The sequence below is a fragment of the Lolium rigidum genome, chromosome 7 (genome assembly GCF_022539505.1).
Source record: "Lolium rigidum isolate FL_2022 chromosome 7, APGP_CSIRO_Lrig_0.1, whole genome shotgun sequence".
NCBI lineage: Eukaryota > Viridiplantae > Streptophyta > Magnoliopsida > Poales > Poaceae > Lolium > Lolium rigidum.
This window is the reverse complement of record NC_061514.1, coordinates 328,491,598-328,505,661: the sequence shown is the minus strand read 5'-3', so window position 1 is coordinate 328,505,661 and position 14,064 is coordinate 328,491,598. Positions and strand designations below refer to the sequence as shown.

General features: G+C 41.2%; 1 pseudogene; it reads right to left on the bottom strand.

Moving 5' to 3' along the window:
- Positions 1 to 5,005: 5,005 nt before the first annotated feature.
- LOC124677345 lies at positions 5,006 to 12,424 on the bottom strand (annotated as a pseudogene).
- Between the last annotated feature and the right edge of the window lie 1,640 nt (positions 12,425 to 14,064).

Below are 14,064 nucleotides of genomic sequence, written 5' to 3'. Positions count from 1 at the left end.
TGGCTATACGCCATGAAATCCAAGATAGATAAATACTTTTTGAAAGTAAATGGATCTATCAAAATTGATGGACTTGGATGAAATATCCTTGAAAAAGCTTGACTTGTCGAAAAGTTGTTTACGACGAAGTTCAAAGAGTTGAATACGATAAGATTAGATCTTCCGTAGCAATGCTTATAGTCTATGTGGATTATTCTAGTAATCGCTACATATTTCTTTTATGAGATATGCTAGTAGGATGGCAAAATACATTACTTAACAGAAGTGTGTATTAAAGGTGTATACAAGATACAAACCAATAGTTTTGGTAGTCCGTGGAATACTAGATAGGTATACGAACTTCAATTGGATGAAGTGAGTATCGCGGAGTTGGAATCTTCACTGGATGAAATAGTCAAAAAGTTTTTTTGATTTCATTAGAAACGATGAAGATGCTTGCATTTGCAAGAAATTAAGTGGGAGCGCTGAGACATATTTATAATACTTTATGTAGATGACATATAGTTGGTTATAAATGATGTAATTATATATTTGATTAAAAGGTTTCATTGAGAATTAACTTCAATGAAAGAATATGGACTGAAACATATTTAGTGTCAAGATCTATGAAGATAGATTGAAACACATAATAAGTTTAAGTCAAAGTACATAGAATGGATATTGAAGTAGTTCAATATAGAAATATTAAGAAAATGTTCTTGTCATGTGAAGGTTTAACAAGACTTGAGTGTATCTGACACTCAATGAGTAAAAACACATGAGTGATTATAGATCACGAATAATATGTACACAATCAGATGTCCTGTGTTCTAAAAAGTTAGGAGCATATACCAGAATGATACATGTGATGATCATTGGACAAACAGTAAGAATATCACTGTGTGCTTTAGAAGAACCAAGGATATATATATATAGTTTTATATGGGGTAATGATAAACAAAATCGCTGTAAAGTGTTGCACCGATATTAGTTTGGTCACATATAAAATAAATTTCAATCTAAATTAGGCTAAGTGTTTTTAAAAAGGTAGCACAATGCTAGATTTAGAAGAGTTCTATGGTTTCGTGATCATGAACATTGGATGTTATTAATAACAAGGTTATGTCATTGAGTGAATGATATAATGGACACACACCCAATTAAGCGTAGCATAAAGATCACGTCATTAAGTTCATTTGCTATAAGCTTTCGATACATAGTTACCTAGTCCTTTCGACAAGGGATCATATAAATCACTTATGCCGGAAGGGTACTTTGATTACATCAAACGCCACTGTGTAAATGGGTGGTTATAAAGGTGGGATTAGGTATTCAGAAAGTATGAGTTGAGGCATATGGATCAACAGTGGGATTTGTCCATCCCGATGACGGATAGATATACTCCGGGCCCTCTCGGTGGAATGTCGTCTAATTAGCTTGCAAGCATATGAATGGTTCATAAGAGACCACATACCACGTTACGAGTAAAGAGTACTTGTCAGAGACGAGGTTGAACAAGGTATCGTGATACCGATGATCAAACCTCGGACAAGTAAAATATCACGTGACAAAGGGAATCGGTATCGTATGTAAATGGTTCATTCGATCACTAAGTCATCGTTTAATATGTGGGAGCCATTATGGATCTCCAGATCCCGCTATTGGTTATTGGTCGGAGAGAAATCTCAACCATGTCTGCATAGTTCACGAACCGTAGGGTGACACACTTAAGGTTTGATGTCGTTTAAGTAGATATGGAATATGGAATGGAGTTCGAAGTTTTGTTCGGAGTCTCGGATGGGATCCAGGACATCACGAGGAGTTCCGGAATGGTTCGGCGAATAAGATTCATATATAGGAAGTCACTTTCTAAGTTTGAAAATGATCCGGTGCATTTATGGAAGGTTCTAGAAGGTTCTAGAAAAGTCCGGAAGAAATCACCATGGAAAGTGGAGTCCCGGAGGGACTCCACCTTGCATGGCCGGCCAAACCCTAAGGAGGAGGAGTCCCAGGTGGGCTCCAACTTGGTGGCCGGCCAACCCACCTCAAGGAAAGGTGGGAGCCCCACCTTGAGTAGGACTCCCTCCTTGAGTAGGTTTCCCACTTTTGGGAGGTTTTGTTGTTGGGGTCTTATTCGATGACTTGGACTACAACTCTTGGGGATTTCCACCTATATAATGAGGAGCTTAGGGGAGGGGCCGGCCACACCTGGCCACCCTTGGCCGCAGCCCCTAGTTGGCCGGCGCCCAAGCCCCCTCTCCCCAAACCCTAGCTACCTCTCCTCCACATACAACTCCCGCATAAGCTTAGGCGAAGCCCTGCCGGAGTTCTCCAACACCACCACCACCACGCCGTCGTGCTGCCGGGATTCTGAGGAGGATCTACTACTTCCGCTGCCCGATGGAACGGGGAGGAGGACGTCGTCTTCATCAACACCGTACGTGTGACCGAGTACGGAGGTGCTGCCCGATTGTGGCACCGTCAAGATCTTCTACGCGTTTTTGCAAGCGGTCAAGATCTTCTACGCGCTTTTGCAAGCGGCAAGTGATCGACTACAGCAACAACGAGATCTAATCTCGTAGGCTTTGGAAATCTTCGAGGGTTAGTCTCATGATCTTCTCGTTGCTACCGTCTACTAGATTAGATCTTGGCTTGTGTTTTCGTTCTTGCGGTAGGAAATTTTTTGTTTTCTATGCTACGAATCCCATCAACACAATATTTCATTCCACCAATAAACATAATGGGGCATGTCCATACATCAGAGTGCACAATAGTAAAAGGAGCTATACTTCTCAACCCCTTTCTCACATAAGATGTTCTAGTATGTTTAGCATCCTCACATGCATCACATTTCATTTTAATCATGTCTAGTCCACTCATTACATCAGGAACTAATTTGTTCACTTTATCAAAAGAAATGTGCCCTATTCGACAATGATGAATTATGGCCTTGCACTCCTTATCACCTTGGACCGCTACGAGCACCACTGAGTATCCCATCTCAGACTGCTCTCGGTCCAGGTACCACAATCCTCTACGCCTGATTCCATCCCTAAGCTTCCTTCAAGTCCTCCTCTCCTGAATCAAACACATATACTTATCAAGTGTAATGGGGCAATCAAGCTGATCAACCAAATTATTCAGTGAGATTAAGTTCACCGGGAGTGCAGCCACATGTAGGGCAGATCATAACTTAATTCTAGATGAACATTGGACAACTCCAACACCTTTTGTAGGTTGGGTGGTACCATGTGCAGTTTGTGGTTTCATGATGTGTAGATGGATACTGGTTGTACAGCTCAAACTCTCTAATATTACCAGTAACATGTTTGAAGGCTCCAAAATCTAATACCCAATCAGAATCTAGCTTATGTGCGGCTAGAGAGACATTGTCAATGTTACCTTTGGTGTAGACGAAGTGGGAAAACTGCCCAAAGCTTGTTTCTCCTTGATGTTCACCTTTCTTCCCTTCTCCTTCAATTACAGTTCCTTGAATCCGAGTTCCTGCTGACTATGACCTCCCTCCATAACTGTCATGTTGGCTCTTGCCCCTCCTTGTGAACCACCCGAGTTTTGATAGTAACTTCCTCCATTTCTTCCTACCTCCTTTGTAGTATCCCCTCGTGTACCAGCCACCACCTCTAAAACCTCCTCTGCCATGACGAGGTGGATCTGCACATTGATGGCTTAGGTGACCATTTACTGCACAACTGTAGTAGTTCCTGGTCTCCTGCCCCTCATGCACATGGTAGGTTGGCCTATGTGTAAATTCTTCCTTTTCATTGGACTTCAGTCTTGTCTCCACTTCACAATAGCAGTTATAGCAGGTTCAAGTGAAGGCAACTGAGTTTCGTGCATCAAGCTTGCCCTTCTATTCTCAAACTTTTTATTCAATCCCTTCAAAAACTTCAGTACCCGCCTACCTTTAACCAATTTCTTCGCTGCCATAACACACTTAGAATGAGCAAGCACCAAGGGACCAAGATGATCCAAGTCAGCCCACAACTATTTCAGCTCCGTGGCATAGGTCACGACTGGTTTTTTGCCTTGAGTCAGATCATACACTCTATCCTCAAGTTCAGAAACCAACATCACATTTCCCTTACTTGAATATATTTTAGACAAAACTTCCCATACCTCCTTTGCAATAGGGAGTGCCTCAATTGATGCAACAACTGATGGAGATAAAGAGTTGAGCAACCACGCAAGTATACTGAATCAGTAGTGCTCCATTTCTTCCACTCAACACTCTTCTTTTCTACGGGTTCATCAACTTTCCCCAACACATATCCCTCCAAAGCTTTCATCTTCAGCAACAAAAATCCTCTCCTTGACCAGATCAAGTAATTTATGACACCCTACCGTTTGACCTCATTTGGGGTCGATTCCAGCTTCTGCACTCCCTCAGCATGTGAAGAGCCAACTGCCTTGGTCACACCATCAGCTTCCACAGTTTTGGCGGTGAGAAGCTCCACCAGCCTCTGTAGCACCTTGGCCAAGTCCTCTGACAGTCTTGTCACATAACTCCCCTTTTGCTCTCTTGATGCAGAACCACCACATCCACTGCAGCCTGCAATAGATCCAGTCACGCCAAGTAAGGGGCAGATATATATACATGCTCCTGCATGAATAGATGGACCACATGGGCCAGCAACATAAAGCCCAATAACTATTCAACAGTATGCATCGCTTTGATGGAGAGGCTGGAGCTTCGTCCCCCCTTTCGAAAAAGATGCAGTAGACAACGCAAATAAAGTCTGATGAAAAATCCTAGACAATCCACTTATAAATACACCAACAATATTAGACATGAGTTACAAAAGAATCAGCCATCGCACCAGGAAAACTATATGGCGATGCAATGCTGACTTTCTGAATCAGCAGCTACCGTGAAGGTTACAACACATAAGAATTTACTGCTCCTGTATAACCAGATATGGCTAATAGTGATTGCAAAATAATGATTCGACATGCCTTGCTCCGGCTCAAGGAACAGGTGTTTCCACATATTGGAACGCCCCTTTAAGGTCATATATACATCATATACATATAACATACAACGAAGGGACTCAGTCTTCCTCCTCGATGATCGACGAGAATGCGAATGGTTCAAACTTGTACCCATCACCCTCGTAAAACTTGTCCTGGAACTCGACCCAGTGGAGCCTCAAGGCGTGCAGAAATGCACTTAGGGTCTCCATCGAGAGCAAGACACCAATAGTGGCAAAGAGAAAGACGGATACTCCAAGGACAAGGATGATAATGTTGTTGTATCTGCAAATAGAGCGCAGTAAATATTAGAACGGCCGCTGTATCGTAGAAAAATAACAATAGATAGAGTGTATCTTACCCCCATGCTAGAAGAAGAACTTTATCATAGAAGACACTGGACAGCTCCGAGTGCGCAAGACTGCACAAACAAAAACATCAGTTAATTTCAATGCCTACCCCACTGAGGAGAAAGTTAACATAACTAGGGGTGATGTATCATATCAAGTACAGTGGTACCTGAGAGCCCAAAGACGAAGATATGAGGCGGTATTTGAGACTGCACCAAGGACAAACTCGATAGTGTGGATCAGCTGGTGGATAAAAACTTCGCTAAATTCAAACTCATCATGGTGGTGTGGGTTTTCATGATGCCCTCCCAATTGCGTCACTGAGTCCTCTGTGGCCTGGATCATGGTGTAGTGTTGGCCTTGGTGCCTCTGGTGGAGCAAGAAGATAACATCAAAAAATGGGCATATAAATTCCAGTGGGAAGTCAGTTAAGGATTTCATAAAGTCTCCAACCTGCTCATGTTGCTTCTTCAAAAGAAATGGTTTCGGAATTAGCATCCAAGGCACAGACACCAGAGCAAGAAGAAGTAGACCAAGCTGTAAGCGAGAAATGTTATGCATAATTAACAGAATCAACACATAGCAGCAATGGAGATCACCAAACCTGCACAATTTTCTGTCCAGGGAATAGCTGGTTCTCCCCAATATCATCGGTTGGACTGAGGAACATATATATCATCACATGGTATAGGTCAGCCTTTGAGCCTGTGCACCACTTAATAATGATGAGGATTGACAGATAACCAAATAAGCTGTTCAGGAAGATCAGCCGAGGAACAAACTGATACCTGTTGAAAAATTACACAACAACTGAATGAGTGTGGTCTACTGTTTTAAGGAAATTGTCAGAATAGTAGTAAAGACCAGGTCACGTGACTACTACTCAGAAGAGCTCAACTTACCAAACATTAATAGAATTTTTGAAAAACTTTGCATTAAAGAAACTCAACACAATTCCAAGGTTCATTTGTGTAAGTCCAAGAAGAATTGACATCTTCATCTTTAGGGAGTTCAGAAACGGCAATTCACTGCGGCTACCATGCCACACGGGATCCACACCAAATGGGTACACTTGCCTCACCTTAAGTAATCCTTCAGTTGTAGCATCTCTATAAATAAAACGAGGGAAGAAGGAAACTCAAATAAGGTTTTCATAAAACATCAAAGTAGGAGCAGGAATTTAGCAGTTTAGGTTCCTTACCCACAGGAAGGATCACGGCATGCATAGGCCGATTTACCAAAGAGCTCAAATGGAACCGAGAAGAACTCATTATATACTAATCCAGTGTAAATTGAAAAAAGGGACATCATCAAAATTACATAGCGTCCATCAAACATTATCTCCACCATATCGTTTAGTTTCTGAGAGCAAAGAAAAAAAAAGATAGTTAGTACTAATTGTGTTACAAAAAATATATCTAGCAAATGAAATAAGAGAAGGCTCGTGAGAAAACCTGTGAAGCTAGCTTCTTCTCTCGGATTATGAGGTACAATGCGCTAAGTAGGAGACAAATTCCATGACCCCAGTCTCCAAACATGACGGCAAATAAGAAGGGAAATGTTACAATAGTAAATAAACCAGGATTTGCCTCTTGATACTTCGCAATACTGCAAAATATGTTTCATTAGCGACTAAGCAAATTTATGGATGCCAAAAAAATAAAATATGGATACCACAAATCCAAATAGTTATTTTTTTGCGGTATGAGGGACTCGTTTATTCCTGGTTGATGGTAACTATATACTTAAATTACCATAAACATCAGGGAACCTAAATCTTTATTACTACTAGTTCGAATATAAATGTCATAACCATGATTGTAGTTAAGGAAAAATATTGCACATAGCACACAAAAACTTAAGGAAAAATAGAACTTGACACCACCAATATCAGGCATCTGATCCACGAATTATCATAACCTGGTAACTAACATCTAGTCATTGCTGACGAAAGAGTTTTCTAGATAAAAGTTTTCGCGTACACGCTTGAGGGATAAGGTTTTGAACAAACCAAAAGAATCTTGTCTATGTTATGCTTCCATACATTTGTCTCTTTGGTTGCATCCTAGTCCACTCCAACAAAAAAAATGTTGACTGACGGGAAGTCTAAAATGTGACGCTGCTACCTAGTCTACTCCAACAAAAAAAAATTCTTTTACTTTTGGATCTTACCCATAGGCATCCACAACGCCCTGGAAGGAGGAAGTAAATTTATTTGTCTGGAAATATGTTGGAGGAGATTCTTGTGTGTTAAGAATTTGGAAAATGGAACCAACTTGAGAGTTGCTACCAGTAGTAGCACGATGAAGTGCGTCTTGGACCTGCAATAGATAAAAAAAGACACCCAACCTTATGAGCAAAAGAAGAGCAACCGAAACCAGAAATCAAGCAGAAAACATCATTGTCTGGAAGTATGACAGTGCATCTGGATACCTTACTTGTAGCAAAAACTGGACTCCACCCCTCAGCAACTAAGCATTTCTTTGTCACATCAAGACTGAACATGTTTAACGTGTGGTAAATAGCATTTTCCTTCTTTAACTGAACCATTTGTATTTCAGTCAAAATTAAACTTGAATGCAAAGGAATTAATAAGATATTCAGAAAGGAATGTTCAGATAGCACTGACGTATGATTTGTATGATAGGAAATATTACAAGCTTACCTGATTGTTCCATTGTTCAAACTCAGAGCCTATATTTTTTAGTATGCTGTCACGATGAGCTAAACCTATTTCGACAGTTACTTTCAGCTCGGACACTTTTCCAGATACCTAAAAAGTTGTAAATGTTTTAGAACAAATAATAGTAATTATGTAAACTTAGTACAATAAAACATATGAAATTTTGTAGAAAGAGAATTGGATTATACTTCAGTACTTCTAAAAATGCAAAACTTGAGACAGGAAAGAAAAAAAATCCACAACATCACCTTTATTATCCAACATGAAAGATCAAAATAGAAAGACAAAAATACTGCCTCCAGTTTACAGAAACATGTCACTTTGGCTTTCATAAGCACTAAATAATAGTTGGTTTAATAATTTAAAAAAGGAAATCAAGGATGGTGTGTTGTATATTGCATGATAACAATGCCCAATGTACAGTATATGCACAACCACACATCGCGTAGATATATATGTACAAAAGCAACCACTTGTGGAGGTCAACAGTCTTAACAGAAACAATCCACAAATCAAAATGAGTATAAAGATGGATTAAAGAACAGCACAAGGTAATAAACACCAACCTCCTGAATAGTATGCAGTTGTTTAGCAAGATCTTCAGGAAATGGATAACGGTTGGCACCAAAAGCATCACAAATTTTCACAATCTTGGATTTTGCTCTCTCCCCAGAGTAGAATATAATAAAAGAATTTTTCACAACCTGTCAGTATATTATAGTATTGAGGATAATATTTCAGAAACACATAACTAGTGGGGGAAACACAGCAACAATACCAAGTGGAAACTTCCACTTATTATGGATCGGAGGGAGTAATCAATTATAAAACCCACAAGATCTAGGATAGTTTGTTTCAGATTTACAGTCATGCTGGTTAGATACATTTTTAATCATCTGACATGAGGACTCACGAACTTCATCTTCAACACAAAAGAAAATAAAAATAAGGGAATCATCTAGTTGAATGTTCAGAATTAACTCCTAAAAGTTGTGTGGAGTTGATTTATGAACGGAAGTAGTAACCTTCTCTCCAGATTGTGGATCAGTTATAGGTTCGTCAACGGATTCTTGTCGAAGTAACATATTGCCCCTGGTGGAACGGAAAAGTATACGTTCAAAAGCCATAGCCTTTTGTTTTGGCACAAGACCACTCAGGAAACCTAGCTTCACTTGTTTCGATGGATCTGTAACCATTTCCTGAAACGAGAAAACAATAGGGACTTGAAGAAACAGCATGGAGTCAAGGAAGGACATTCAAGATATTTGTTTCCTAGAATAATGGTCCACACCTGCTCCAGTAAAGGACTCTCCAGAGAAGAATCACCAGACTGATCTGCCAACATTTCGCTCTGTTGCTGTGTCGCACTTCTTTCAGCTGAACAGAAAAACTCACCAGTCTGAAAGTAAATAAAATCAGTAATGATTAATGTATAACAGTCCTCAACATTACTCTTTTAGGTCAACAAGGCCTGCTGCTATGCGCCACCCCTTAGACTGTTTGCTACATGACGCCTCTCATGTTGTTGACCTAAAATATGAGTCGGTAGCAAGTACCATCTTCTAAATTTTCATTACAAGTTGAAAAAGTTTCATTCAGACTGCCATAAGATATGCTTTGTGGTTTCACTTCTCATTTAGTAAAACCTGTATCTACGACAACTATACTTGCTGTACTTTATTGATCCCCGCTAAGATTTGAATGTCAGGAATTTCATGTCACGAACAACAGAACCCAAAGTAAATGATTAATGGAAAACGGAAAACTAGAGAGTGCTATATATTAGTTATGAAGTTATCTTTCCTTTATTTCACAAATATTCAGCAGGCAATTTTTTCTTGTTTCTTCTATAGCTTATACCTCAGGGCAACTTCAGGGTTTATCCCCTTCCAATTTATACACGGTTATATGATGCTATCGTCAATTCATGAAAAGAGAAAAGAGGATCACATTAAAATTATGCCATGGTACTTTAATGGGGCCATACCTTTTTTAGAAGAATATTGTACTCCACCAGCTCATTGTATGCCCTCTGCAACTTTCCATTATTTGTATTTACTTCAATTAGCTCGGTTTCGAATTCCCCGAGTTTTATCTGTTAGTTGATAATACTAAAATAAAATTATATATTTACAATCTGCACTTGATGAGGTATAAGTTCATTAACTAAATACCTCTAGGTCATCAAATTCCAAAGGAGCTCCTGAAAATTGAGTGGAAGAAGTCAATATGGCAGCTTTGGACATTTGTTCCTTAAAAAAACGCATCCTGCGAGCCATTTCACCACACCTCTTGATCTGCACAAAGTGTATACGCGGCAATAAGATTGTAAAATTCACAGATCAGTATGCACAAGTAAATACTATTATAATTTAGGGTATGCTAGGTTTTTTCCCAAGTTTATACCCTACCAAAGATTGGTAGTCAAAATTTTGGTTGAGGTTTTATTTGTCCATGATTTGGCCAACATTGGCTAAAAAAATGAACTAGAGATGGTAAAGTAGCATCAGAAGTGCCAAAAGGCTGGCAACTATTCAAACATAGATCAATTTTTTTTGGTCATGGCCAAAAAGTTGGTAAGGCGCACATTGGCCACAATCCAAACCTGCTCTTAGAGCACAACATAATTTCAGATACTTCCGAAAGGACCAAAAGTTCCATATGAAATTGAATCGATGACAGAACCTTATGCGGCATATACTGGTCTAGGCCCTTTACGCATTAGATTATATGTAATCAGGATACATAGGATGCTGAAAACCAAATCATTGCATTAGTTGGGTATTTTGATTGGCCATAAGCTGGACAGATACAAGCCATCTATATATAACAAAACATGGACAGCAACAATAACGCATTAAGAAAGTTCAAAGTACCTGAGCAGCATAAGCCCGTTGGAATGGGCTCTTATCCGCATTAAGCTGAAACAAATGGTAAATATTAGATTCTCCTGGACTCGGCCAAAAGGGAAAGGCAGATCAAAGTCACATATGTCAACAGGTTTAAGGCTTTACCTTCTCTACCAATTAAGTTGATCTGAGATTACATTATCCTGTGACATAGAGCTACGCATACAGTTACATGTCTTGTAGAAAAATACTTCAGATCATTAACTAAATTTCAAATGTGTCTATTCCCATTTAGTTATTTATCTTTTTTTCGAAATGGAGGATGAGACCATAGTTGCCAGGTTCGGGGTCGGTGCCGCGTTCCACGATCCCGGATCGATCGACCCGGATCGAGGATCGGGAACGACAGCGGGTCGACCTGATTCGTGGCCGGGTCACGACCCCGTTCGATTGATGTTGAGCACGGCAGTTGCAAGGCGGCGAGTACATACCAGGCATGCCGCCGCAGTTTCCGTCCTGCCATGTACGCCGGCGGCTGAGCGACGGTCTCAATCTCACGGCGCCGTCGCATTGCGGCCTGCCCTGCTTCGTTCCTCCGTCACCGCCGTCGCCGCCTGGTCGCCTGGAATTCACTAGGGGAGGTCGGGCTCTGATCGTGGGAGGCACTGCTGGACTTGGTCACCGGAATAGACCGAAGGAATTTGGGGATTTGTTTGGTGCTTCGTCTTCCTGGAGAAGAAATACGGAACGGATGAGTTTCCTGGGCTGACGTGGTGGTGGGCTGACTGGCTGACTGGACCGTCCCAAAATTAAATGGATCCCGACCCGCGTACCAAATCGGCGTACCGGAGATGTATACCCCATGTCGATCCTTGTTCGCTAGGATGTCGATCCTCGATCCTCGACCCCGTTCCTCGACCCGCACGACCCGGATCGCTGGCAACTATGGATGAGACCACCAGCCTCTGCATCGAAAAGATGCATACGGCTTTTTTAATTAAATTTAGTTATTATCATGAGAACCTCAAATCCTCAATTAGGCTATTATCTACTTGAGAGCCATGTAAGTACATAGATTCATAGTGATGTTTCGCACAGGCCCTTTTACACTAATCCTAAGGTCGTTTCTTCAACACCTCAAAAAAAAAAGATGAGTCAACCAACCGTACGTCAATCCATAAGTTACTTGGATAATTGGAGGATGCGAGGATGAGAAGAAAACAGCAGGAGATGGTACTCAGATTACTTCAGCATCGATACGTCCACACATCGCGTATCACACAACCTACGCATCACCACTGGCGATTGTTACAGCGTCGAAATTCCAAACACTATTCAACCACCCGCACTCGATCGAGACAGCCACCGCGCGCACAAGGAATACGAGCAGCAAACAGAATAAAATCCAAGAAGCAAAGGTGCGTGCTTACGTCTTTGAACTGGACGAGGCCGAGGTCGCCGAGGTTGGAGACGGCGAGGCGCGCTGACTCTGCAGGGATGATGAGCTGCACCAGCTGCATCGTCTCCGACCTCATAAGATCCATGGGTGGGCAGCACCCGCCGCCGCCGAACATCGCGGGGCAGTACGCACCTGTTGGTTGGAAACTCTGTGCGGACGGGACCTGAAGGCGAGCGGGTGGAGGGCGTGCTTGCTCCGGTCACCGGTGGGTTGCCGGGGTTTCTCGGAGGCAGTCCACCCGGTGGCGTGCCGGTGGTGGTGGCGGCTATTGTTTTCGCAGGAGGTAGTGACGCGAATGCTTTAACAAATTTAAACTTCCGATTGCCAACGATCGAGGTACGGACTTGACTTTGGTGACGATGACTTGTGGTTGTGGGGCCAGAGAGTTCGCGCATGTGCAGCGCGAGGCTTCGGCCTGAAGGAGTTTTGGAGTATTTGCTTGCCTGCTACTGCAACTCGACTTGGACAGGTCCGGCAGCGATATACTACTGTATGTTGTTTCGTTGACTATGTTGCAAAGCTCGGTGTTTTGCTGTCCGCATTGGTAATAATATTATGGTCGCATCAAAGCATGGAAGTTGCTTTGTCTCCACCGAGTCACACTTGCAGAAAACTCATAAGCATATCGGTTATGATTCCCGAAACAGATAACTTATCATGATTATAAAAACAGAGAGCACATAATATGAAAGTCGTGTAAACCGGCGAGATGAATCTAGTTTGGAAAGGAACTAAAAGATCGATTGTGAGCAACAAACTAGCAAAATCAATCTTGGTGAACTTCCAATAAAAACATGAAATTGAAAAGTTACAGTGGATGAAAGTTGGTATCACTGCCAAAAACAGACCATCACTAATCAAAGTATTAATACAAAGATAAGAGGACCCACAAATACCTAATAAATACACATGAACAGAGTTGCACGAAGTCAACCTAACCATTTCGCAGAAATGTTTGTATGTCCTGTGCATGTTTGTGCCGTTAGAACCACTATGTTTCCTGCTTTAAGATTTGTGCTATCTGATTCCATTGTGTTTTATTAAGTTTTGGAAATCTGAAACACATGGATATGCAACAAAACATAATGATTTTGTGCACGGAGCAAACACCACTCTCAACCACTTCAGCTATGATTCTGGAAACAGAAAACTCAAGACACCGGAGGTATGTGGAATAGCGAGATGAAACTACTGCCGAACGGTGTTTTGAAAATATTGACGAATTTCGTAAAAATTGATCTTGTGGATTTCAGACAGAAACTTGAAACTGTAAAAATTGATTTGTGGATTTAATATCTGTGATATCTGATTCCATTATGTTTTATTAAGTTTTGGAAATCTGATACACATGGATATGCAATGAAACATAATGATTTTGTGCACGGAGCAAACACCACTCTCAACCACTTTGGCTATGATCCTGGAAACAGAAAACTCAAGACACAGGAGGTATGTGGAATAGCAAGATGAAACTACTGCCGAGGGTGTTTTGAAAAGATAGACGAACTTCGTAAAAATTGATCTTGTGGATTTCGGACAGAAACTTGAAAATGGAGAACTAATGTAGAACGAAAGTTGGAATCAAACCCAAACAAAGATTCACCTCGTCCATGCAAAGCTTATTCATGTAGAAACCATCACAGACGGAAGTTGACACAAACAGGAGTGAATCAAGCAAGAGTAGTGAGAGAGATACATGATCACACACGGTAAGAGATACTGATCTCTTGCAAACATACCTAACGAGGTTACGCC